This window comes from Ambystoma mexicanum, chromosome 1q (genome assembly GCF_040938575.1).
Source record: "Ambystoma mexicanum isolate Mex_15411 chromosome 1q, UKY_AmexF1_1, whole genome shotgun sequence".
Taxonomy (NCBI): Eukaryota; Metazoa; Chordata; class Amphibia; order Caudata; family Ambystomatidae; genus Ambystoma; species Ambystoma mexicanum.
Genome location: NC_090922.1, coordinates 237,412,746 through 237,438,009, shown reverse-complemented (window position 1 = coordinate 237,438,009; position 25,264 = coordinate 237,412,746). Strand labels below are relative to the sequence as shown.

General features: G+C 47.6%; 1 protein-coding gene across 1 annotated transcript in view; it reads left to right on the top strand.

The window, feature by feature from the left end:
* PRPF31 (pre-mRNA processing factor 31) overlaps positions 1-25,264 on the top strand; it is a 571,659-nt gene that overhangs the window by 113,726 nt on the left and 432,669 nt on the right. The window lies entirely within an intron of this gene.

Below are 25,264 nucleotides of genomic sequence, written 5' to 3'. Positions count from 1 at the left end.
TGAGAAGGTGACTGGGAGAAGGTGTGTGTGGAGTGTAGAGTACTAGAGTAGTGTGGAGCTGGAAGAGCAGTCATGTGTGCAGAGGGGGAGCAGAGTAGACCTAGTGAGATCAGTAGGATACAAGAAGGATACAAGGGAAAAGAGGGAGGCGGAGGAAGAAAATGGAGAGTGGTAGGAAAAAGGGGCGGGAGAGTAGAAATGGAGACAGAGTAGAATATCAAAGTGAAGAGTACAAGGACATGAATGCAAAGGACCAAGTGGGCCAGGAGGGTCTGCAAGGCACCACTTCTACTAATTCTACTTTGCGACCTAGGTTACTGTGAGACCCTTATTTTTCAAGCAAAAACCCTTAAATTATATTCTTGAAGCTACGTGTGATACCAGCCCCTGAGTGAATCCTGTGTATTCCTAAGATCAGCACCCAATTTCCTGGAAGGCTGCTGCTGGTGTGTTAGGACAGTTTTTCTGAAGCCCAACTAAGGGCTTAGTAAAACCATTCAACTGAGACGGTACACGACTCCCCTCTTAGTATAAGGCTGTACCACCTGAGTTTAGGGTAGCGTAGACAGAGCAGCCAGGCTTATCTTAGGAGGGAGAGAGGGCTGTAGAATCAGTACAATGAAATTGTAATACAAATGGTCAAAAGAAACACTGAAACACTATGTATTGTAAAAATAAATGTTGTATTTAAATAAAAGTTGGCCCAGATAATCATGGGTAAATAAGTACGATCACAGTTCAAATAAGCACATTATAGAAAAGTACAACACTATGCTTGAAGGTACACAGACCAAAGCATATAACCTTGTTTGGAACACCTAACCGGATGTCTAAGGAAGTCAAAAGCAATAGTTACTTTTAGATTGCTTTCCGTAATATCAGTTGTACCATGAGGCTCAGCAATAAATCGCACAGGGGACAATATACTTTTCTGATCTAGTGAAACACAGATTCTAGGAACAGTATAAACCTAGAACTCTGATTCTGGATAAGTTATTCTAGGGGAGTCATTTTCAATTAGTTGCTTTTTAGTTCACAGACTAAAGGAAGCAATGACTCTTTTTAGGATAAGTTCTACTCAAGCCAAATGGAACCTATACACCTTTTTACAGGAGCTATCCGCAACTTAAAGGCGGGTATAAACCTAAGAATGTGTTTGCGTCTGTCTAAAACGGACCAGGGAATGCAAAACCCAGTGTTACACTTTATGAATGACTCAAAATTATTCTAGGTAGATAAAACCTAAGGCACACTTATTTGGTACAGGCTAACAGCAAGTCAGGGGAAGCAAGACCCAGTTGGGAAATTTGTACACTTATTCTATGAAGGAAATGGTGAAGCCAACAGCATTACTTTTGGGAATGGGGCACAACCAAATCACAAGTGAGCAATATAACCTTACATCTACTTTCTGTTAGAATGGCGAAACAGTTTCTAAGGAAAGAAATGTTGCATGTACTTTTCAGAATGGCAAAACATTAGTAGTAACTTTTGTAACTATTCATTCGAAGGGATTGTGTCCTCCGACGTATTCCTTCTTTGTTACCCATCCCAGCTTTCTGGTCTCAGAAATGTTTTCAGTAGAGGGCGCTGCGCGTCAACGTCCTTGGAGTTGATGTCCCTCGACAGCCTCCGTCTCAGCGCCGATGTCACTGTGGTATAAATAGACTCACGCAGCGTCTGTTGCTCAGTTCCGTTTTTCTGCGCTTCGTGGGCCTCAAACGTGTTGCTTAGTTCTTTCTTCAAGATTCAGACTTATTCTTCGAATATATCATCTTAATTTGATGGCTTCTTCATCCGAACCATCGACCCCCTCGGTCCAGCTTCAAAAAGTGTTGTGACTGTGGGAAGAAAATGTCGTTGACGGATCCTCACAGGATCTGTTTGTGGTGCCTGGGATCGGAGCATCATTGTTCGGAATGCGAGGACTGTATGTCCATGACGGCGAAAGCCTTGAAGGAGCGTAAGGGGAAGCTAGAAAGAGGTAAGACTCTTAAATCTTACTCCCTCGAACATTTCTTTGGCAGAGTGGAGACATTCGTCTCCTCATCATAAGAAACATTCCCGTTCAAGATCTCAAAGCGGTTCCCATCAGTCTTTGAGATTGAGACACTCTAAGAAGAGGCGTTGTAGATCTTCTTCTGTCTCTCCGGAAAGGGTCACCTGCCCCACGAAACACAGCTCTCCAGCTTGGGAGGAATTCCGTAAGAAAATGCTTAGCATCTTCGAGAAAGCGGCCTCGACCCCCTCGGAAAAGTCTAAAGGTGATACCCTTGGTGAAAGACCCAAAAAATCAAAACGCTGCGAGTTGTTGCACCCGACGAGAGAAACTACCCGAGAGCGCCATGAACCCTCGGGTAAAGGCAGTAAGACTGCGTCATCGCCGTCGTCGAAGGGCCCTTCGACGCATAAATCGGTTGCGTCAACGCAGTCTTCGACGCCACTGTCGACTCCGATAAAGGACAGACCTACTAGTGTCACTACATCTCAGTCAGGTGTTGAGGATCTCGACCATGACGTCGAATGCCATCGACTATTTCGACGACAGAGTAGGATTCCTATCCTCTCGAGTACATCGAGGTCTCTTCAAACTTTCTTTTCGAGTTTGTCGAAGCCTGTGACGTCCACGTCGACAACCTCGACGTCTTCACAACCAGTGACAACAAATTTGGCTCCTTCTGCTCTAGAAATGGGTTTTAAACCACATCCTAGGTCTGACTATTTTAGAGTCTTGTCCTCACTATATGAGGAAGGTGAGGATACAGCCTCTTTTCAGCAGGATGACCGTACTGATATTTTAGATAAAGGTCTACAGGAGGATCATGTTGTCCCCTTTCATTCTGCTCTGCAAAGAGAAATTTCTGCAAATTGGGAAGCTCCTGAAGTTATCCCTGCAGTTAACAAGAGACTGTCTGCGAAATACAGGGTATCTGCTACAGATCCTGAATATTTGAGCAAACATCCAACTCCAGAGAGTTTGGTTGTACAAGCAGCAACTTCATCAAACAGTAGATCTGCATACCCTACTATTCCACAGGACAGGAATGATAAAAGATTTGATGCTATGTCAAAAGAAATCTTTTCAGCATGTAGCATGGTGCCTAAATCTAACGCAACTTGCACGCTTGTAAGATTCAGCCATACACTTTGGGAGTGTGCTTGACCAACGGCTGACTGTCTCCCAGAAGGAGAAGAAAGGGAAGCATGTTTAAACCTCAAGGATGGAAAAGATGCAATGTGCGAGTCCCTTCAAACGGGCATGGATTCTGCTGACAGTATCAGCAGGGCCATGGCGGCAAGTACCACAATCTGCAGATTTGCATGGTTGTGGAAGTCTGGTTTTGCTCCAGATGTACAAGCTAGACTTTTGAACATGCCCTTTGACGGCACTTCTTTGTTTGGTAAGAAGGCTGATGACAGCCTGGAGAGATTACAAACATCCAAGGCAGCAGCGAAATCTCTTGGGGCTGCAATCCTACAGACTCCGAATCGCCCCTTAGGAACCTCCTGGAGGGGTAGGTCCTTTTGCTTTTACTCTGCATTAGGAAAAGGCAGAGGACAGCCAGCTCAAAGGGGGCAGAAACGATTCACCCGTGGTGGACGGGGAAAAGGTACAAAAGCTGCAGCAGCAGGTGCCACTTTACCCTCGGCATCTGCGTCAGCCACTTCAAAACCCCTCTGAGGTCTCCCCTCACAAGACACCAGTAGGGGGCAGGTTAACTCAACATCTGTCAGAATGGCAGGCTATTAGGTCAGATGCTTGGGCATTGGAGACAGTTGCCCAAGTTTACTGCCTGCCCTTCCTACACACCCCTCAGTCATCCACCAGGGAAAAACTCTTTGAAGTGTCCAGATCCACTCCTTGTGCAGGAGATTATAGACCTGCTAGAGAAGGGTGCCATAGAGCCGGTACCCGTAGCGGAGAGGATCATGGGTTGGTATTCCCCCCCCCCCTTCTTCCTAGTACCAAAGAAGGACGGAGGACTGAAACCCAAATTCCTCAGGAAAGACAAGTTCAAGATGGTAACTTTCTCAGATCCTCCAGGACCTCCAGCTTCAGGACTGGTTGGTATCTCTAGACCTTCAGGATGCTTATGTCCATGTGCCAATCCATCTCAAACACAGGAAATACCCGAGGTTCGCAATTGGCAACTCTCACTATCAGTTTCGAGTTCTGCCATTTGGGCTGACCACTGCCCCCAGGGTCTTCACCAAACTAATGTCGGTAGTGGCGGCAAGTCTAAGGAGGGAAGGGATCCAAGTCTACCCCTACCTGGACGATTGGTTGAACAGAGCAGTATCTTCGGAACAAACTCCGGTTCAGCTAGATTATGTCTGCCACTTCCTTCACAAGCTGGGCTTCTCCCTCAACTTCAAGAAGTCACAGATGATACCATGAGACTCCAGTTCATTGGAGCGGTCCTGGACACTTCCCTGGGGAAAGACTCGCCACCAGAGGCGAGGGCTCAAGATATTCTGCAGATGGTCAACAAGTTTCAAAATGCTCAACGTCTTCCAGCCTTCGAATTTTTGAGGTTGCTAGGCCTCATGGCATCCTGCATCTTCATAGTGCCAGAGGCTCGCCTGAGAATGAGATCCCTCCAGTGGGCACTAAGAACCCAATGGTCGCAATTCTCCGGAAGAATGTCAGATCTCCTTCTAGTCCCGGACAGAGTGGCTCGAGACCTTCAGTGGTGGGCCTGTTGGGAGAACATTTTTGGCAACCATGGCCGGAGACAGTAGTCACGGATGCCTCACTCACGGGGTGGGGACCCCATGCCAACGACTTGACCATCAGCGGTCATTGGTCTCCATCGGAGTCCAGTCTACATATCAACCTGTTGGAGATGAGAGCAATCAGACTAGCGCTGAAAGCTTTTCTGCCATCGGTACAGGGGAAAAATGTCCTAATAATGGACAACACAGTGGCCATGCACTACCTCAACAAAAGAGGAGGCGTGGGGTCACTGCCACTGTGCAGAGACAATGCAGCTCTGGTTTTGGGCAATTCAAGAAGGAATCTCCATCGGCAGTTCACCTAGCCGGAGAGAAGAACTTGACAGCGGACGCTCTGAGCAGGCAAAGCAGTCTCCCACGAGTGGGAGCTAGCTCGGGAAGTCCTTCAAGAGATCTTTGCCCTTTGGGGAACCCCTCAAGTGGATCTGTTCGCCACCAGCATCAACAGAAAGTGCGATCAGTTCTGTTCAAGGGAATTTCCCCTGAGAGGAGCTCTAGGGGACGCGTTCGTAGTAGACTGGGAGTTTCCTCCAGTCCCTGTCATTCCTCAAATGTTCAGGAGGTTGAGAAGATTCTGGAAAAGTATGATCCTAATTGCCCCGGATTGGGCCAGGAGAATGTGGTACCCGGACCTTCTGGACATGTCCATCTGCACTCCAATTCGTCTTCCGCAAAGTGAGGATCTTCTCTCGCAGAAGGGGGTCAGGTTCTCCATCCAGACATCGGAACCCTCAACCTTCACGCTTGGTTTCTTAAAGGTTGAGATACAAGGATTGGGATCTCCCGGATGACGTCATGGAGGTGTTGCTTTCAGCTAGAAGGCCAGCAACAAAGACTTTATACCGCTGCCGTTGGAACAAATTCTGCAGCTGGTGTAGAGAAAAGAATATCAAACCCTTCTCATGCAGTACACCAATGGTGTTATCTTTCTTCCTCTACTTGGCAAATTCAGGTCTTCAAGTTGCTACGATCAAGGGTTACCTCGCAGCGCTGTCCATCTTTAAGCGCACAACCTGGTAATCCAATTGCTGAAAGGGTTAACTAATGTTCCCCCCCCCCGAAGCCTTTTCAAGTTCCATTGTGGGACCTAAATCTAGTCTTACATTTTCTGATGGGTAATCCTTTTGAACCACTCCATTCTGGTTCATTAAGGTTTCTCACTTTTAAAACGGTATTCTTCGTGGCTTTAACATCTGCCAGAAGAGTTGGCGAATTACAAGCTCTATCTTGTAAACCTCCTCATACAACCTTTCCTAAAGACAAGGTTGTTTTACAAGTGAAGCCTAATTTTCTCCCAAAGGTGGTCTCTAAATTCCACATTACGCAGAAAATAACTTTACCTTCATTCTATCCTCCTCCCCACCCAGGGAAAGAGGAAGAGAGGTTACATAGGCTGGATCCAAGGCGTACCTTCAGTTTTTATATCGGCAGACTTGCTAGGATAAGGCAAGCAGACCAACTGTTTGTAGGATATGCAGGACTCAAATTGGGAATGCCAATCACGAAACAGACCTTCTAGAATGCTACAAATTGGCAGGGAAAGAGCCCCCTCAACATTTTAGGGCTCATTCAACCAGGGCTGTCGCAGCCTCTTCGGCTCTCCAGAGAGGGGTTTCGATTCAGGACATATGTGCGGCTGCCACATGGTCGTCCGCACATACTTTTACAATATTTTACAGCCTGGATTCCTACTCTAGCCAGGAGACCAGATTTGGCAAAGCTGTGTTACATTCTGTACATTCTTAAAGGGAATATTAAATGTTACTCCGACCTCCTCTTTCACACCACTGTTATGGGAGTCTATCAAAGATGAGGAATACGTCGGAGGACACAATCCCTTCGAAGAACCAGTTACTTCTTACCTTGTAGTGTTCTTTCGATGGGATGTTCCTCCGACGTATTCCATCGCCCCTCCCATCCATCCCCGCAGTAAAACTTCCCTTGTGGTTGCAGCTTACGCTCCTTCAAGGTCAATAACCAATTCATGCACAGCTAATTTCAAGCTTCAAAACGGAACTGAGCAACGGATGCTGCGCAAGTCTATTTATACGCACGGTGACGTCAGCGCAGAGACGGAGGCTGTCGCGGGACATCAACTCATAGGACGTTGACGTGCAGCGCCCTCTACTGAACATAATTCCGAGGCCAGCAAGCTGGCATGGGTAACATCAAAGATAAGGAATATGTCGGAGGAACATCCCATCGAAAGAACGTTACAAGGTAATAAGTAACTTGTTCCTCCCGGAGTTAGTTACCAACCAACTTCCTTTACAAGTAAGTCACTTTTCCACGCTTGTTCTTTTTAAGGGAGAGCCCTTTTTTTATCCAGTCCTTCCCTTATTCTGTAGCATGAGTTCACTCGACCCTAGTGGTCTAGGTGCCAGCGGTAAGCAGGGTGAGATGGGGTTCAGTTGCAGGCAAAGTCAAGAGTTCCAGAGGAAGACTGTTCAAACAGTAAATATTTACTTTAAAGTTAGTTGGGGGGTCCAGGGACTTCACAGAAGACTCCTTAGGAGGATTCCAGCAGGAGCCTGAGTGCACTGGACGAGGGCACACCCAATTACTGAAAACACCCCAAAACTACACAGAAATCACTGGAGACTAAAGGGAAGTAAATACCCAAGCCAGCACAGTACCTCGGCACAGAAGATTTTGCAGCAGGAGAACTTCAGGAACTGCAGCCAAAAACCTGGTCGTTGAATTCCTTCATCAAGAAGACAAAGGACGCTGGGAAGGACTTTTGCAGCAAGGATCACAGGGCAGGCTCTAGGTAAGGTTTTCCTCATGGCTGTATGCGGCTCTGTGGATTTGGCGCCTTTTACAGGAGCACAGAAGACAGAATATCGCCAGTCGGATTATTGTTGTTTGCAAGGTCCAGCACTCTGGTGAGGGGACTTTTCTCACTGGAATCGTGCCTCTGGAGATCCAGCAGAATGCCCATGAAGTTTCAACGAGATTCGGAAATTTGGAAGACAGTCCTGTTAGGCAAGATCTTATGTAGTAACCCTGTGGGGGACTACACCAACCATGTCCCCTTGGTATTGGTAACCCACCTATTGGTATAGGTCTGTACTACACAAATTGGTAGAGTGACTGAGCAGCCAGACTTGTCTCAAGAGGGGTAAATATGAGCTGTAGAGCTGTAATATTGAAAAAATGCAAGTATCCAAATAACACTTACACTCAAGGTTTTCTAGTAAAATAATTAACAGTCAGTTTTAAATAAGCATTCTTTAAAAAGGGCAATGTGCAGCAATGAAGACACTTCAAAATACTGTCTCGGAATCAAGTCAAGCAAGTAGATGCTCTTTAGAGATGCTTCAAACAATCTTCCTGTACCCTGAGGTGACTTCACTAACTAGGACAGTATTGGCATTTATGTATCCCTTTTTGTACTTAGTAAATTCTGAGGTTGGTAAAGAGGAAAGGTTATAGGAAGAAAACAAGATTAACGGGTTCTCGGAGCATGTGAGCACTTTTAAGTCCCCCAATGAAGTCTAGATAAAACCTTTCCCAGCAATATTAGTTAAAAAACAATGGATCACCTCTGAGGGACTGTTGGAATCTGTCAATGGGTTACTACATCAAATCTCGCCTAGCAAGTGCACTGCCCAATGGCTTGAGGTATTGGGGTATTGCAGCCCCGCAAGGTTGCAGCATGGCGGGGGATGGCTTGCAATGCATTTCTAGAGTCTAGTGGATCACGTCTGTGGGTCTGGGTTGCTGTTTTCAGAGTCCCCAGGTCGAATGGAAGGAAGGGCTACAGCAGGCTCGGTTTACACAGCAGGCTCTCCGCTTGCTGGAAAGTTTCAGCCGCAAAGTCTTCATCTTCGGTTTTGGTTCCAGTGGTTGACTACCTCTTCAGCTTCCAGGTTCAGACTTTTATGCAGGAACCCAGCCAATCAGCCTTGCAGTATTCAAATTCATAGGGTGCGGGGGGGAAGTGGGTTGGCAATCCTTTTCAGGACAGCCCGCCTCCCTGTTTGAACTGGAATCTCGCACTAAGGCTGGAAGACAAAGGACTGCAGAGTGTTGGACTGCCGAAGATTTAAATCACACAAAGGAATTTCCCACCCTGGGTGTCGGGGGAAGGAACAAGAAAGGAAAAGGAACACTAAAATGACATAAAACAAGAACAGGGCCATTTTGGTAAAATTAACACTCATAGGTGCCTTTACCGGGGCTGTGCAAACATCTTGCGGTAAAGGTGCACCAAATTAATAGTTCACTGCCACCAGCCATTAAAGGTAAGTTTGTCCTCGTAACATAAATGTTGTATTTAAAATGAGTCTGGGGATACTCTGTATCCCCAGCACTCCACATAAGGTGGGGGGTGCTGGTCTCCCCTAATAATAAAATGTAAAAGGGATCCAAATATACTTTCTACTCTTGGGAACTGTAGTTCTCACAAGGTTAGCCAGAGGAAGTTAAAAGGGGAGCCCCTAGGGCAACACAGCAACAATACACTTATTGCCAAAAAAGTTGTCCAAGAGGATAACATTTAAAAGCCAATTGGAAACACCTAGTGTCCGCACTGTGGGACCCACCCAGGGGGGCCCAAGTGATGAATCCTCTGAGGACACAGACAAGGCGATGCCTCCACACTTCAAATTGGCCACATAAATGTGTTTCCCAAACTCCCATTCAAATGGATTGTCCTCCTATGTATTCCTCATCTTAGATATATTGTCTTCCAGCTCTGTTGCTTCAGAAAACATTTTCACCAGAGGGTGCTGTGTTTGAGGACGTGGAATCGTAGTCCCTTGAGGGCTACCGTCAACGTCATCCGCAGTATAAAGGGCTTGAGACGTGCCCGTTACTCGGTTCCGTTTTTCCGAGACCACTGCTTTGTGTCACAGGATGGCGCATCAGGTTTTTTCTAGACTATGCCCTCGTCATCTTCTCTGACCACACCCAAGACAGGGTTTTAAAAAAAAAAAATGTCTGAAGTGTGGTGGAAAATGTCTATTACCGACCCCCATCGGAATAGGCTTTGGTGTCTCATCCCTGACCGTCGAGTTGACGAATGTGGTTCCTGTCGGGCCATGTCCAATAAAGCTCTTGGGGGATGGAAAGGTAAGCTGGTGGTGGGGGAGGAATCTTATAGGTCTTCGAAAAGACAAAGATTCAGGAGGGTCGAGTGGAAAATCTCGACATGGGGTCTAGGAGGTTGAGATAAAAGTCGTAGAGAGAGAGAGACTCTCTCCATAATTTGAACAAATTCCTCAGGAAGGACAAGTTCAAGATGGTGACCCTTTCGCAGATCCTTCAGGCTCTTCAACTTCAAGACTGGCTGATTTCATTGGACCTTCAGGCTGCTTACTTTCATGTGCTGATCCATCTCAAACACAGAGTACCTGAGGTTCGCGGTTGGTGGTTCTCACTATCCGTTTCGGATTCTGCCATTCTGGCTGACCTCTACCCTGAGGATTTTCATCAAGCTGATGGCTGTAGTGGCAGCGAGTCTCAGAAGAGGGGAGATTCACGTATACCCATATCTGGATGATTAGCTAATCGGGGCAAGTTAGCCGAGGAGCATCTGGCCAGGACCTGCCACTTCTTGCACAGACTGGGCTTCTCCCTCAATTACAAGAAGTCACAAATGATTCCACCCGAAAGACTCCAATTCATCGGAGCAGTCCTTGATACTTTCATGACCACTGTGAGGGGGCACAAGTTGTGCCACAAGCAGGCTCCCACCAGAACCCTGAGGGCCTTAAAACCACTTCAAATGGGCTCCTGGCGCCTTTGGCACCAGCCTCATCTGTAGGAAGGAAGGGCTGTTCAAACTAGGTCCCATTTATGTACATGGGCCTTTAAATCCAACATGGATGCAACCCTTGGCTCAGTTCCTGTGAACCAAACATGCGGTCTAGTGTCTTGGGTGTGGCTGGGGCCTGGAACTACTTTACCTGGTACTATTTTACAGGGGGTATATAAACCACACCCAGGCTGCAGAACACGCTTTGCGTTGTTCTGCATCTAGCAGCGTGATGATCACTGTGTCCAGCTCCTGGTCTTCAGCAACTTCCTACAAGAACAAGGTTATTCTGCCTTACCTGAGAATTCAACATCCAACACTCAGCATCTCAACCGGGCTGCAATCTGTGGAAACCGAGAGAAGAAACATCACTCACCTGTGAGTACTAGCTTAAGGACTTCTGGCGAACCACTACCATAGCTTCTGCTCGAACATCGTGACCTACATTAACGAGAAAAGGAATAACATTAGAACGCACGCTTCCAAAACATCGAATCCCATTATTCTCACGTGAATTCCATCGCGCTACGCCGCGCTACCAACCGGAGCACCACAGCAACATCCTGCAAAGGAAAAGGAGACTTGTTTAGGTTTGCTTGCTATATTTTACAATCGCACAGCGCTTTACTTGCCTTAACAATTTCCAGGGCCAGTTTGTTCATCACGCTCTCATCCACTCGCAGCATCACACTGGCCTGTGAGGAGAAGAGGAAAACACAGGTTAGCTTTAAAAGACCAAGGTGCCGCGCTCCACGCTTTTTCTTACCTAAAAACATGCCCCTCCATCCGGCACGCCAACATCAAGACCTTTACACCTGAAAGGAGATAGACTTTAACGGATTCCCACCATAAACAGAAAAAATACTTACAATAAACAAACCTACCTGCCTATTAGCAAAGTCGGGGTTGTTAGGCAGAATCCTGTGCAGTACCCTTAGGGACCACTACACAAGATTAAGACTACAGGTGGTAGTACAATTTCACCTTTGGTACAAGCCTGTACTACACAGAAAGTGGTAGCAATGGCTGAGCAGCCAGACTTCTCTCAAGAGCAAATGGCTAGTAGTAGATTACACAAAGGACTACAATTACTCAAGCAAACACTGACTCAAGGTTTCTGGTTAAAAAGTAAAAGTACATTTATTTTTAGACCATCTGTTCACAAAACACTTCACTTCTACAAAATTAAAACCACACTTCAAATACACTACACACAACCAATTCCCCTTGTGCAGAACAATTCAAGGTAAGTAGCTTTGGATTTGACAGACCGGTGTTGTGAAACAAAGACATTACCGTGGGTTATTAAGTGGTCACTTTTTGACAGTAATGACAGTTCGGTCTTACGAAAGAAAAGCGTACCCGGGAGAATAAATGTTCCCGTAGTCAAACACACTTGGCACATGAATTAACACGAGAGTTGGGGATAAATATCATAGGCAATACTTTTGTCAAGGCAGATGGAATCAAGAGGCACTTTCTAAAATGTAGATAAGTTAATAGGCCTGCGCCAGTGTCAAATGGGACAGGGTCCTGTTGAGGATCACAAGGTTGGAACAGTTCACAATTCAAGAGTGCCAGGAGTACTTGGATATTGTCAAAAGGGAAGCAAAAGTTATAGGAGGGAAGGAAGACAATGGCAAGCCTTGGGTGAGGAGAAAGGGTTCACCCCAATTCCTCGAAGCTGGACACAGTACCTTATTCGTATGAAGAAAAGCTGGTGCTACGGCAGTTGTTCCTGGTAGTTCCTACAGACTGGCGGTTCCTGGAGCTTCAGTCGTGGGGACAAGGATGTCTGGAGCAATCTGCACTACCCAGGGATGAAGCAACAGTGAATAAAAGGTGCGCTCCTTTAAAACAGGAGAGGCTCTTCAGATGGCTATCCGGACCACTACAGCTGTGTGCAGTGATTTCGACCAAGAAGAGGATCCTCTGACTGTGGAATGTGAGCTGGTTAATCCCACTAGGCTCAAGGGAAGAATACTGCGGACTGGATCTTCTCGTCGTTGAAGGGTAGATAGCTCAGGACTGCAGCAGGGCTTCACCGGGACTCGGAGTTGCAGCAGTCTTCTTCTCCGCTTCTCTTTGGTTCCTTGCAGTTCCAGTGGCGACTCTGACTTCCAGCCCAAGAGTCTTGCCTTTTATGCCAAAATACCCCATTCACACAGCCTGGCTGTCAATCACTCAGCAGGGTGGTTGTCCGGCCCGGACAACCACCTCAGCCAAACGACACAAAGTGCGACTTGGGTCTCCAAGGAGACCCTGTGCAGGGGGTGACTAAACCCCTCCCTCACATTCAGCCCACCTAGACACCCAGACGCCAAAGGAGGGCTTCTGGACAGAAGCCCGCCAAAGGTCGGCTAACAAAGGAGGCAAACCTGGTTTGCCGCGCAAAGTAAAACACAAAAAGGACTTTAACAAAAAGAAATGGCAAAAAAAAAAAACTGGAGCCAAAATAAAGTATTTGGTCAAGCAGGTTTAAGTTCGAGGCTAATACAATAGCCTAAAACAGTACCACGTTTATATAGTATAATTGCGGTAAACTTGGGGTAGATACCACTGCCACCAGCCAAGTCTTAGTGTTAAGAGAGCAAAATAAAGCTCAGAGGCACAGACAAAAAGGGGTAGGAACTAACCCTTTCTAATACTCCAAGTTGGATGTGGTGTACTGGGTCTGTAGTTTAAATAACTACATAAAGTATATGGCAACTTTACCTGTTTCTGGGGGACAGTAGTCAGCCCCAGAAAAAGGAGTATGTGGGAAGTCTCAAAGACAACCCTGTGTCCCTGCACTGAAGGTGATGTGTAACACACAAAAAGTGGGGCTGCTGGAGTGGTGTAGCTCCAGAGCCCAAGATCACACAAACAGTAGAAATACACATGGCAAAACACATGTAAGAGTGGGAGAAAGGCTCAAACGCTTACCAGGTGAAAGAAATAAACCCCAGAAATCCAGCAAAGCTGCTGAGGGACTCACTAGGTGAGGGGAAATTAGCCATAAATGAGAATTCTCCCTATCAGGGGTCACAGCAGGCCTGGGCCCAAGGAAGGCGCACTGCACCAGTGACGCAACTCGGGCAGCTCGCCAACAAACGTCAAGCGCCCCTGCACAAGAAACGCAGGATGGATAGCTCGCCCTACAAATATCTAAGGTGAGAGACTCGGTGGGAAGGGGATTGGTCAGAGGGAGTTGGGAGATTCACCCACTAGAGACAGTTTTTACAAATCCTCCCGTCTGTAATTGCAGATTCGTTATTCAGCACTGGGCAACCACGCATCCAGGGTTCCGATCTCAGAGCCTTCCAGACACCTCCGGGAATATCAGATGAGCGGAACGGATACTTCCTCAGGGAAAACCTCGCCTCCCAAGGAAAGAGCTCACCACATTCTGCAGATGGTAACAAAGTTTCAGAATGCCCAACATCTGCCGGCCTTCTGTGAATCTGAAAATGAGACTAGGGGGGGAACCAATCTGGACCGCCTGTAAATCTCTCAAGGCGGTGTGCACTGTAACTGTCAAATTGCTATGCTACACACACATACCAAAACACTAAGAAATGGACACGAGAAATGAGAACACAAGTCAATGCAGTTATAACAAAGAAACCTTTTTATTCATGCTTAGCAAGGCATGATGCAAACACTACTAGCTTACAAATTTGCAACCCTTTTAGCATGGGAGCAATCTATAATGCAATGCAATCTACAATTGCCAGCTCTTCTGGCTTCTATGCATAGCAACCTAATACAATGCTAATCGCCTAGCGTGGCAAGCATCAGCATTTCTCTTCAATCTCATCACACACAATGGCACTCTCTCTAAAGAGACAATCCCTTGCCTGATGAATCTCCCCCTTCCCTCAGTGCGTCAAAACCACAACTACAGTGTGTGTGTACGTGCCTATCTCTCGTGTCCGAACAACCCAGTCTAATCAGTTAGGCCTCAAACCATACTCCCCTCATTGCATGGTGTGATCAGTCTTCCCAGCCTCTTCCTCCAAGCTCAGCTCTCCCAGACAGCCAGTCTCCCTGTGAGCCTCGCACCGGACCTCTTCACTTGGCCCCTCAGCGATCTGGTTTCCCCTTTGAACTGCTCACTCAAACTGCCTCAAGCCTCTGCCAAGCTAATCTGAACTCCTGCCAACTGCTCTCCCAGATCGCTCTCAAACTCTGCTCTCCATCTGAATCCCAAAATGCTTCTAATTACTGCAAACTCTCACCCTTAGTTATAGTGTCAAATGATGTACATACATCCCTATGGTGACATGTCCCTATGGTAAGCATTCTCTAAATCAAGCAAGCGCCAAAAAGTCACTGTGGCATTCAAGGAACAGGATGGAACAAGCATATCTCGTCTTTCTGTCTGTGCATTGCACATGGCCTCTCTCTCTCAGCTACCAAAAAGCTTGTGCAAAGCACTCACTCTCTTCAGGTTTCCTCCCACCTTCTTGCTGTCTGCAAACCCAAGGAGGCCTGATAAGCCAGGTCGTCTCATTCGCTTCTACTAGGGCAAAGGCGACCTAATCTGACATTCTTCGATTCAGTCTACCATAAACTCTCTGCGGAACACTAGCAGCTTCTCAGTGTCTCTCAATGAAATGGCTTAGAGAGCCAGTTTCATGCATTAGCACCTAGCTCCCATCATATCTCTTCAAGCACTACATAAATGGCATAATACATTCTAAATGCATATCTTTCAGCATATATGCCAACATTATAACTAAGCAAACCCTTCATATAACAGGGCCTTTTATCCATTATTCTAATGTATATCAATGGATGGATGGATGGATGGATGGATGGATGGATGGATGGATGGATGGATGGATGGATGGATTACTAATGATAACATAACAGGCAAGCATAATATCTGGTTTTACACTTCGATTTTCTGAGGTTGCTGGGCCTCATGGAATCCTGCATGTTTCTAGTGCCAGAGGCCAGATTGAGAATGAGATCCCTTCAATGGGCCCTCAGGACTCAATGGTCCCAGTTTTCAGGGGCTATATCAAATCTTTTGTAAGTCCCGGCCAGAGTGGCTCAAGATTTTTTATGGTGGGCTCGCAAGGAAAATATCCTCAAGGGAGAATCTTTTTGGCAACCATGGCTTGAGATAACGGTAGTGACGGACGCTTCACTCACCAGGTGGGGAGCCCACACAAACGATCTGACAATCAGCAGTCCTTTGTCTCCATCGGAGTCCAAACTACACATCAACCTTTCGGAGCTGAGAGCAATCAGACTAGTGCTGAAAGCTTTTCTGCCCTCTGTACTGGGAAAGAATGTCCTGATAATGACGGACAACACAGTGGCCATGTACTACCTCAACAAGAGGAGGCATAGGATCACTGTAACGCTCACCTGACTCCCACGGGGGCGCTGGCCTGGTTCGCACTGCTGTGACCTCGTCTAAGGTGATGCGCAGGGTTCGGAAGACGGACTGGGCTGGGCCCCAGATCTGGCTTGTCTGACTCGCAGAAGTATCCTTCTGTAGGTGAGAATAGGGGGTTAACTGTCTGCGGGGTAATGCAATCGGCCTCCCACTTACCCCTCTCACCCTCCTCAAAACCCTTTTGTGCTTCCCCGTGGCGTCTCACCTTAGGGTCTGGAAGGACGAGCTCTCCATCCTGCTTCTGATGCAGGGGCGCGTTGGTATCCAGTTACGTCACTGGATTTTCGGATGGGTGAGAACCAAACTTGCTTGGCTTCCAGGTAAGTTTTTCTATAAGTGGTTCCCCTTGTGTCCATGCATTAATGTTCTAATGCTAGTGTCTTTTTCCCCATAGGGGCCGGGGAACAGGCACCGACCCGAGGTGAGCGGTGAAATCCTTGTGGAAATCAGGTAAGTCTTTAATGAGTGTTTTGGTAATGTCTTTTCATTCACTCATTAACGCTGATGTCTTTTTCCCCTTAGGGGCCGGGGTCCGAAAATGCCTGGATGTGGCGCGGACCCGAAATGAAAAGGGAATGACCCAACAGGTTAGTCTTGACATGGAGTTTTAGCTTCCCTTTTCCCTTCTTTCTCTCACCTTTGTTCGTGTCTTTTCCTCCCTAGGCGCGGGGGCGCGACTGCGAATCCGGATGGTCGCTGCTGAACATGGAGGCGCCCTGTAAAGGTGAGTAGAATGCGGCGCTGCAGCGATCGATGCGATGTGCTTTTAAAAATAAATGTCTTTCTTTTCCGGATTGTCGGCGAAATGTCTCTGGGATGCAGATTTAGCAGGTGAGGCCTTTTCCTTCTTCTGTTCTCTTGTTCCCTTCCTTTGCAGGTGATTCAGGATGCTGGCAGGTGTGGCAGAAGTCAAGATGCAGGAGCAGACACGGTGAGCGTCCAGCTGCTAGATGCAGAACAACGCGAAGCACGTGTAGCTGATCGGGTGTGGTTTAAATAGCCTTGGAAGAAGTTCCTAGAATGTGTCCTTCCTCGACCAAGCCGGGGTGGTAAATGAGTCCCACAGGTAAAGTAGTTCCTTTCAGGCCCCAAGGAGGCCGGGGTTCTGCAGCATGGTCTGCATCCGGTAAATGCACCCAAACACTTTCACAATGAGCCTGGCGCCTATGGCACCAGGACGCTGTCCAAAGGGCCCCTATAAGGGGTTGCTGGGACCTTCCCCGGGGACTTGATGTCCGCTTTCGGGGACGCAGGGCCTGAGCCGGCTCCCCGGGAGCGGGCATCGTGACAATCACTTCCACTGTACAGAGAGGCAATGCACCCCTGGTTCTGGGCAATGCAAGAAGGAATCTGTCGGCTATTCACCTAGCCAGAGAGCAGAACATGGCGGCGGACGCTCTGAGCAGGCAGAGCAGTTTCTCACGAATGGGAACTAGCTCAGGAAGTCCTTAAAGAGAGCTTCGCCCTTTGGGGAACCCCTCAAGTGGATCTGTTCGTGACCGGAGCCAACCGGAAGTGCGAGCTATACTGCTCAAGGGAATTTCCCCGCAAGAGGAGCTCTAGGGGACGCGTTCGTGGTAGACTGGATATTTCCACTCCTATACGCGTTTCCTCCAGTCGTCGTGATTCCCCACGTAATCAGGAGGTTGAGAAAGTTCAGGAAAACCGTGATCCTAATTGCCCCGTATTGGGCCAGGAGAACGTGGTACCCGGACCTTCTGGATATGTCCATCTGCCCTCCAATAAGTCTTCCACAAAGAGAGGATCTTCTCGCAAGATGAAGGTCGGGTTCTCCATCCAGAGGTCAAGACACTCAGCCTTCACGCATGGTTTCTGAGAGGCTGAGATGTAAGGATTGGGACCTCCTGGATGATGTAATGGAGATCGTGCTTTCGGCCAGGCGGCCAGCAACAAAATCCTTGTATCAGTGTTGTTGGAACAAGTTCAGTAACTTGTGCAGGGATAAGAATGTGGATCAATTTGTATGTAATACTCCTACAGTACTTTCTTTCCTCTTACACTTGGCCAGTTTGGGGCTCCAAGTTGGCACTATAAAAGGATATTTGGCAGCGCTATCTATCTTTAAGCGCTCCTCAGAAGAGGTGTCGTATTTTAAAATGCCCTTGGTCATTCAATTCTTGAAAGGGCTGACAAATGTGTACCCTCCGACACCTTTTCGGGTTCCCATCTGGGATTTAAATTTAGTCTTAAAATTTCTCATGTGCCCCTTTCGAACTTTTACATTCTTGCCCGTTAAGGCTTCTCACTCAAAACGATTTTGTTAGTGGCGATAACATCAGCCCGCAGGGTGAGTGAGTTGTAGGCGCTCTCTTGTAAGCCACCTCGCACTGTTTTTCATAGGGACAAGGTTATCCTAACGGTCAAATGATCCTTCTTGCCTAAAATAGTCTCTTTTCTATCTGTCAAAGAAAATCAACTTACCTTGTTTTTACCCTCCTCCACATGCTAGTAAGGAAGAGGAGAGATTGCACAGACTGGACCCAAAAAGGACTCTGTTTCTATATTTCTAGACTGGCAAGTTTCTGACAAAGTGACCAACTGTTTGTTGGATATACTGGACACAAATTGGGCCTTGGAGTGTCTAAGCAAACTCTATCCAGATGGATAATTCTGGCAATTGTGAAGTGTTACAAATTGGCTGGGAAAGAGCCTCCAGATGGGTTAAGGGCTCATTGAACCAGGGGCATGGCAACTTCCACGGCTCTTCAGAGGGGAAGGGGGGGGGGTCCCGGTGCAGGATATTTGTGTGGCGGCCACCTGGTCATCAATGCATACTTTCATAAAACATTACTGCTTGGACTACATTTTATCAAGGAGGCTTTTTTGTGAAAGCAGTCCTTCATTCAGTACATGTTTGAAATCTCTGGTACTCCCTCCTCCAAAATCTTCACTGCTTTGGGAGCCTATCTAAGATGAGGAATATGTGGGAGGACACCAACCATTCAAAGAACAAGTTACTTACCAACTGTAACGTTCTTTCGACTGGATGTTCCTCCCACGTATTCCTCATCGACCCTCCCAACCTACCTCTGTACAGTTTACGCCAGTTGCACTCGAACTTCCTTAAGAGCCTAGGACTTTAAAGCCTGATTAATTTATGCGAGCATGAACACCGTAAAAACAGAACTGAGTAACGGGTGCGGCTCGAGCCCTTTATACTGCGGATGATGTTGACGCTCGACGGCGGCCCTCGAGGGACTACGACTCCGCGGCCTCGAACATAGCACCCTCTGGTGAGAATTTCCAAAGCAGCAGAGCTGGGAGACAATATATCTAAGACGAGGAATACGTGTGAGGAACATCCAGTCGAAAAAAAGTTAGTTGGTAAGTAACTTCTCCCACTTTAGATTCTGCCTTATTTTTCACTGCGAGTACGTGTCCTTGGTTCATGTTTTCCATGGGTGGTTCATCCATACTGCTGGTTCTGGGAGTAGTAATGTTTCGCACCACAACACTACTTTAGATTGATTGGAGTGTGCATTGTGCTCCTTTTGCAACTAGCTCTAAATTGGCATGCTGGTTCCTGAGCTTGGGGCTGGAACTATCCAGGGTGTGGGGTAGCGCTGGTTTACCTGCCTGCTGCACCTGTTGAGACCGGAACTTAACTTTCCTCATAACTGTCATCTCTATTGGGGTTGTCCTTCTCCCTATGGCCAAGCTTTTGAAAACTCATCCGTGACTCTGCCCGGTACTTCTCCTGTCAGTAAAGGAGAAGAGGTTCGGTTCAGCCACTGTCTATGGCAGTTGCCACCATACTAGTGTTATCTAACCTATTTCTCACGCTTTCACAAACTGTAGCACCTAAAAATTTAAAATCGGCCAAAATTTGCTCTTCAGCATATGTCACCACTGAAGTGTATGCATAATTCTTCAGCATTGGATCTTTCATGGATTCACATGCATTGAATATTCCCCGCCGACAGGCTGAGAATCCTCTGTACATTTTTATTATAGCTTATAATAGAACTTTTAAGCTCACTTTAGTAGCCCATATATGTCCTTTTAGGTGACTAGCCCCACCCAGGATGTACTCTTCAGATTCTAACCGCACATCGTGTTGAGTCCTTGAGGCTTTCACTCCTGGAGATAAAAAGGCAATCCAGAAATCCTTTACAATATGCCAGAACCCAGAAATACTTTACGTATATACAGGTAGGTACTTTTTTCTTTTCAAATTATGGAAGGAAAATGGAAAGCTCTTTTCAAAGCATGCCAGTCCTGTGGAATCCAGAATGTGTATGAGGGAGACCGGCATTCTGAATGTATATATTGTCTCTATGCAAATCACGTTCAGGAAGATTGATGTTTTTTGTGCTAAAGGTGGAACATATTTCAAAAAGACAGAAAAAGCCCTTTGGCTTAATGAAGAAAGATGCACCCCCTTCAGAGGCAGTCCTCTAGAATTGTGGTGGAGGACAGGACCGAACAGATGAGCCCAAAACACATAAGAGGGCTAGATCAGAAGAGAAAATGCTGTCTTTTAAAAGCAAAAGAAGGAAAAACAGAAAAATCCACCCGCCGACAACAGATCCTCCGAGGGCGAAAACCGTGTTGACAAGTGCGCCGTTGATGAGCGCAACGTCAACCACACCCTCAGCGTCACGATAGTCAACAACGCCATCAATGTGGCAGCCACCAAAGCATCGTCGAGGAAACAACTAAACTATTTGTCGATGGCCACAACGTTTACAAGCCAGTCGACAGCAACCATACCCACTAAGACCTTGACAATACAGTGAATGTGTGCTGCAACCTAAAACCACGCATGCGTAGTTTGAACTCCTTTGCTTGTGAGGCTCCTGAGATAGAGCTGAAGGAAAATCCTACGAGAAAATAACTCTGAGCCACGCCGCAGAGGGAGGAGCTCAGCACTGAGACAACGCAACAACCGGAGAACTGGTTGAGACCATCACTTTCTGGTAAATCGCGGGCGCCCCGGTCTCTATAGAGGGCCCGCTGATTCGGGACACACGGCCTCCAGGGCGGAGGCGAAGCGAGGCTCGAGGACGGTGGGGCACTCCAGCCTGCAGGTAGGGAGGAGGGGACGCACGCTGTCAGACTCCCATTGCGGCGGCCTGTCCCCAGGGCACGCAGCCCATGGTCTTGCCATGCGGGAGACACCGGAGGAAGGGTGAGGAGCCCAACAACGTCTTTGGCAACAGGGCATTTGCCCCCCACCTGTATTTTGACTGCTGAACCACTGACGGGTGACGCGTGTGGCGCTTCCCCACTTGTGACCACCAGAGTGAGCCTCGCCTGCTGTAACTGGACCTGCAAATCAACCCGCCATACAAAGAGGCCTGGAGGGCCCAGGCTAAATCACTCCAGGACCCCCTGGATTTGAATCGACCAGAAGAGACTACTTTTTTTCAGAGGGAAGGCGCGATATAGTTAGACAACCACTGGTGTATACCATAATAGCTCCTCCCAATAAGGGTAGGTGGCACAGAACCACAGCGGCAGTAAATACCACCCACCTTAAGACCCCCAGATGTAACTGCGCCAGCAGACACAAGGTGCTCTCAAACGGCCACTAGGAGAAAGATAATGAGGCATTGAAACCCACTACAGGGAACAAGGACCCTTATACAGACCGCAGGGGTATCCATAAAATACAACCTCCAAGCAAACCAAGCCTGGAGACACTGCCCCAAAACGACTCGAAAGTACCCTTGGGGGCATACTGCTTCTGTGCATTACGCAAGAACACAGGTGGCTGCAGTTACAGAACTGACTACAGCCGAGCAAGACCACCCCCACCCCCCTGAAAACAGTGTGCAGTAGGCATAACTTCACGGCACAACTACCCCATACCCCCATTGTGCTGACAAGCGCAAGTTTCACTTCTCAAGGAACGAGCCACCCCCAGTTCATGAAATATCCATATAGAAGACATGGACAAACTCACAAGGTTAACGACAGATGGGGGCAACCAATCTGACCACAGCTGAGCAGGCGAGGAGGCCCCCCAAAAAACAGCATGCTAATGGCATAACTTCAAGACACTACTGCCCCATACCCCTAATGGAAGTGCAAGTCTTCCCCTCCAAGGAATGAGCCATCCCTCTGCTCACGAAATGAACATATAGAAGGCGCGGACAAACCCACAAGGCTAACAGGCGGTGGCTTGAAACAACTCACCTGGAACATAAGCCGAACAGACACTAGATGACGCGCAAAGACACCCGAGGCATTCAAACCCAACGCCCTTGTGAGAATTGTATAGACTGCCATTTCATAGTCGCAAAGTGCAGAATACACGCAAAAGAAGGGAACTACGGGACTTAATTCCGGAGGAGGTTAAAAAACGATGCCCAAAGGCTTCGGTCCCAAGAGGGAAAGGAACCATGGAAAAATAGACCACGCGGAAGGAAGCAGAACCCACAATGTCTAAAGAAGTATCCCCACAAGAGCAGCCGGACACCCCAGCACCAATGATGGACCCACAGGCAGTCTTCCTGGCTATGCAGCAGGGCTTCTCTGCCCTCAACGAAAAGCTGGACAGGGTAACAGCGAATGTCGCCTCCATAAAAACGCAACTGGACAAAACTACGTCACGCATCACGGAAGCTGAGACGCGAATATCAGGTACAGAGGATGCATTAGAAGCATTAAAGGCCAGTGTGTCCACAATGGCGATAGAATTGGGAACGATGAAAACCAAATGCGAGGATTTAGAGGCTAGATCCCGACGGAACATCCTCTGCATAATCAGCGTTCCAGAAGAGGCACTGAAGGGACCGATGGAAAAGGCAGTGGAAGATCTGTTGCGAAACCTCCTAGGAGATCCCGGATGGTCTGCACTGTTCATCGTGGAGCGAGCACACGGGTCACTTGCCCCAAAGCCAAAACCAGGTGCACCCGAGGCCTATCATAGCATGTTTGATAAACTACAGAGACCTAGTGCTGAAAACTGCCAGGGAAAAACAAGAACTAAGGTGGGAAGCCAACACTATGCATATCTTTCCAGACTTCACGCTGGTAGTGCAACAGGAAAGACCACCGGGGTCAAGAAATTATTGCGCGAGCAACGGGTCCCATACGCCATGTTGTACCCGGCGGGGCTAAAGATACATCCGAACAAGAACTATTTCTTCACGTTCCCTGAAGAGGCGACAAACTTCGTGGAGACACATTTTCCAGCTCCGGTCCAGCAACCAAGCACTGAACAAGACTCTTGAAAACCCGAAACCACACAATGGCGGACACGTAGATGGCGAATAATTGACTGAGGGAAAATTGAGGCCCCTTCGGGTGGCCCACATAGGGGGTGATTTCGAGGTGCCCTGTTGATCATACTGTTAAACTCGAACCCCATGCGTGTGGATATGAGTGTGAGCAACAACATAAGTAACCGGCCATACTGTGAATGAAGACGAACCGCGTTGGCTCAGGGTGTCGCTACAGTCCCCCCTGTAGCAGGTGCACAAGAAGTTAATGGGAGGGAAGAGGGGGGGAATGATGGGCATAATTGAAGTTAGGGGAACTATGAGGGGGGTGGGTGAGGGTGCTGGGCAAGGTTGTTGGGGGGGGGGGGGGGTTTAGTTACGAAAATAAAGGTTTTATAACAAAAAGCACACAGGCACTGAGCACTAACGATATTGAGTACACAACAGAAATGGGTCATGTCGCATATAACTGCACCTACTTTGTAGATGATGGCTAATACAAACGCTGAAGACATAAAAATGTTGAGCTGGAATGTCTGCAGTTTAGACTCCCAGATCAAGAAAAGGAAGATATTAATAGGCAGTGCCCCAAGATAGTTTTCCTTCAGGAAACACATTTAGGACCTCAAGTTAGGCAACTTGTCCTGAATTGGGGGGATACACCAGTATTATACAACATATTCTAAGCAGACAAGAGGGGAGCAGCGATCCTCCTACATAAAACTTTGCCGTTTACCTGCCTCAACTTTGAGTGTGACCCCGAGGGGAGGTACGTGCTGATCCATGGAACCCTCCATGATGGGGAGATAGTCCTACTTAATATTTACGGCCAAAATATTGGCGACCCAGATTTTTATTATACACTTTTTGGAAAACTAGCGAGCTACCCCATGGCCCACCTGATATGTGGAGGTGACTTTAATACTATTTTAGATGTACACTTGGACCGCACCTCATCTCAACCGAGAGCACTGTCTAAATCGGCACAAAAAATACTCATTCACATGGCTGACTTAAACTTAAAGGATGCATGGAGAGCACTAAACCTATCAAAAAGGGAGTACACATACTACTCTACAGTGCATGATATGCACTCCAGGATAGATCTATGGTTGGTTGCCAGCGAAGCACTGAGTTGGGTAACAGATACTCGCATCTACCCCAGAACATATTCAGACCATTCGCCAATGCAGCTAACGTTACGAATCCCTCAAGTTGCAGTGAACAGACCACCATGGAGCTTTAAGCCAACGGCCTTCCAAGACTTGGTTTATAAAACGACATTGGCCCAGCAGATACGGGAATGCTTTGACATCAATGAGGGCTCCGTGTCCAGTCAGGCAATACTATGGCAGGCATTTAAGGTCTGTGTAAGAGGCAATGCAATATCCACTGAATTCGGAGTCCTCAAAGATATTTGTAGTAATTTGATGCGCTTAGAAACACAAATCATTTCTTTACAGTCACAGTACGCAGTCCCCATCATCACAGCTGAGTTCGGAGATTAAAACTAAACTAGACGAATATAAGGAAGCGGATCGTGAGATGCATTACTTCGACAAACCGGCGGCAGCACGTAGATATGGGGAGTGAGCACCCGGGAAGGCTACTGGCCAGAACGCTGCGGGGTGAAAGGGGCTTGACAATCATACCATGCATAAAAATGTCAGATGGTACAGTGACCACGGAGAATGCAAGGGTTAAGGAAACCTTTTATGATTTCTACACAGAGCTGTACTCCCCTCAGTGTAATTCCACTGATGAGGAAATGGATCAATAGCGCTCCCAAATACCAACGACGCTACTGACTGACACCACTAGGGGGACCCTTGAAACCCTGATCACCGAGGCTGGGATAGCGGAAGCAATAAAAACACTTCATAATGGGAAAGCGCCGCGCACGGATGGTCTTGGGGCGGAATTTTATAAGGAATTCAGTTACCTCTTAGTACCCAGATTACACACGGTATGGACGGAAGCCTTAATAAAAGGTGAGCTACCTGAAACCACCAGGGAGGCAGTCATTACGCTATTGCTCAAACCAGGGAAACCCCCGGAAGACTGCGGCTCGTATAGGCCGATGTCACTAATAAACACGGATGCTAAGGTCTTTGCGAAGATACTGGCAACCCGGTTAACCCCATTGATGCCCTACATGGTTCATGAGGACCAGGCTGGATTTGT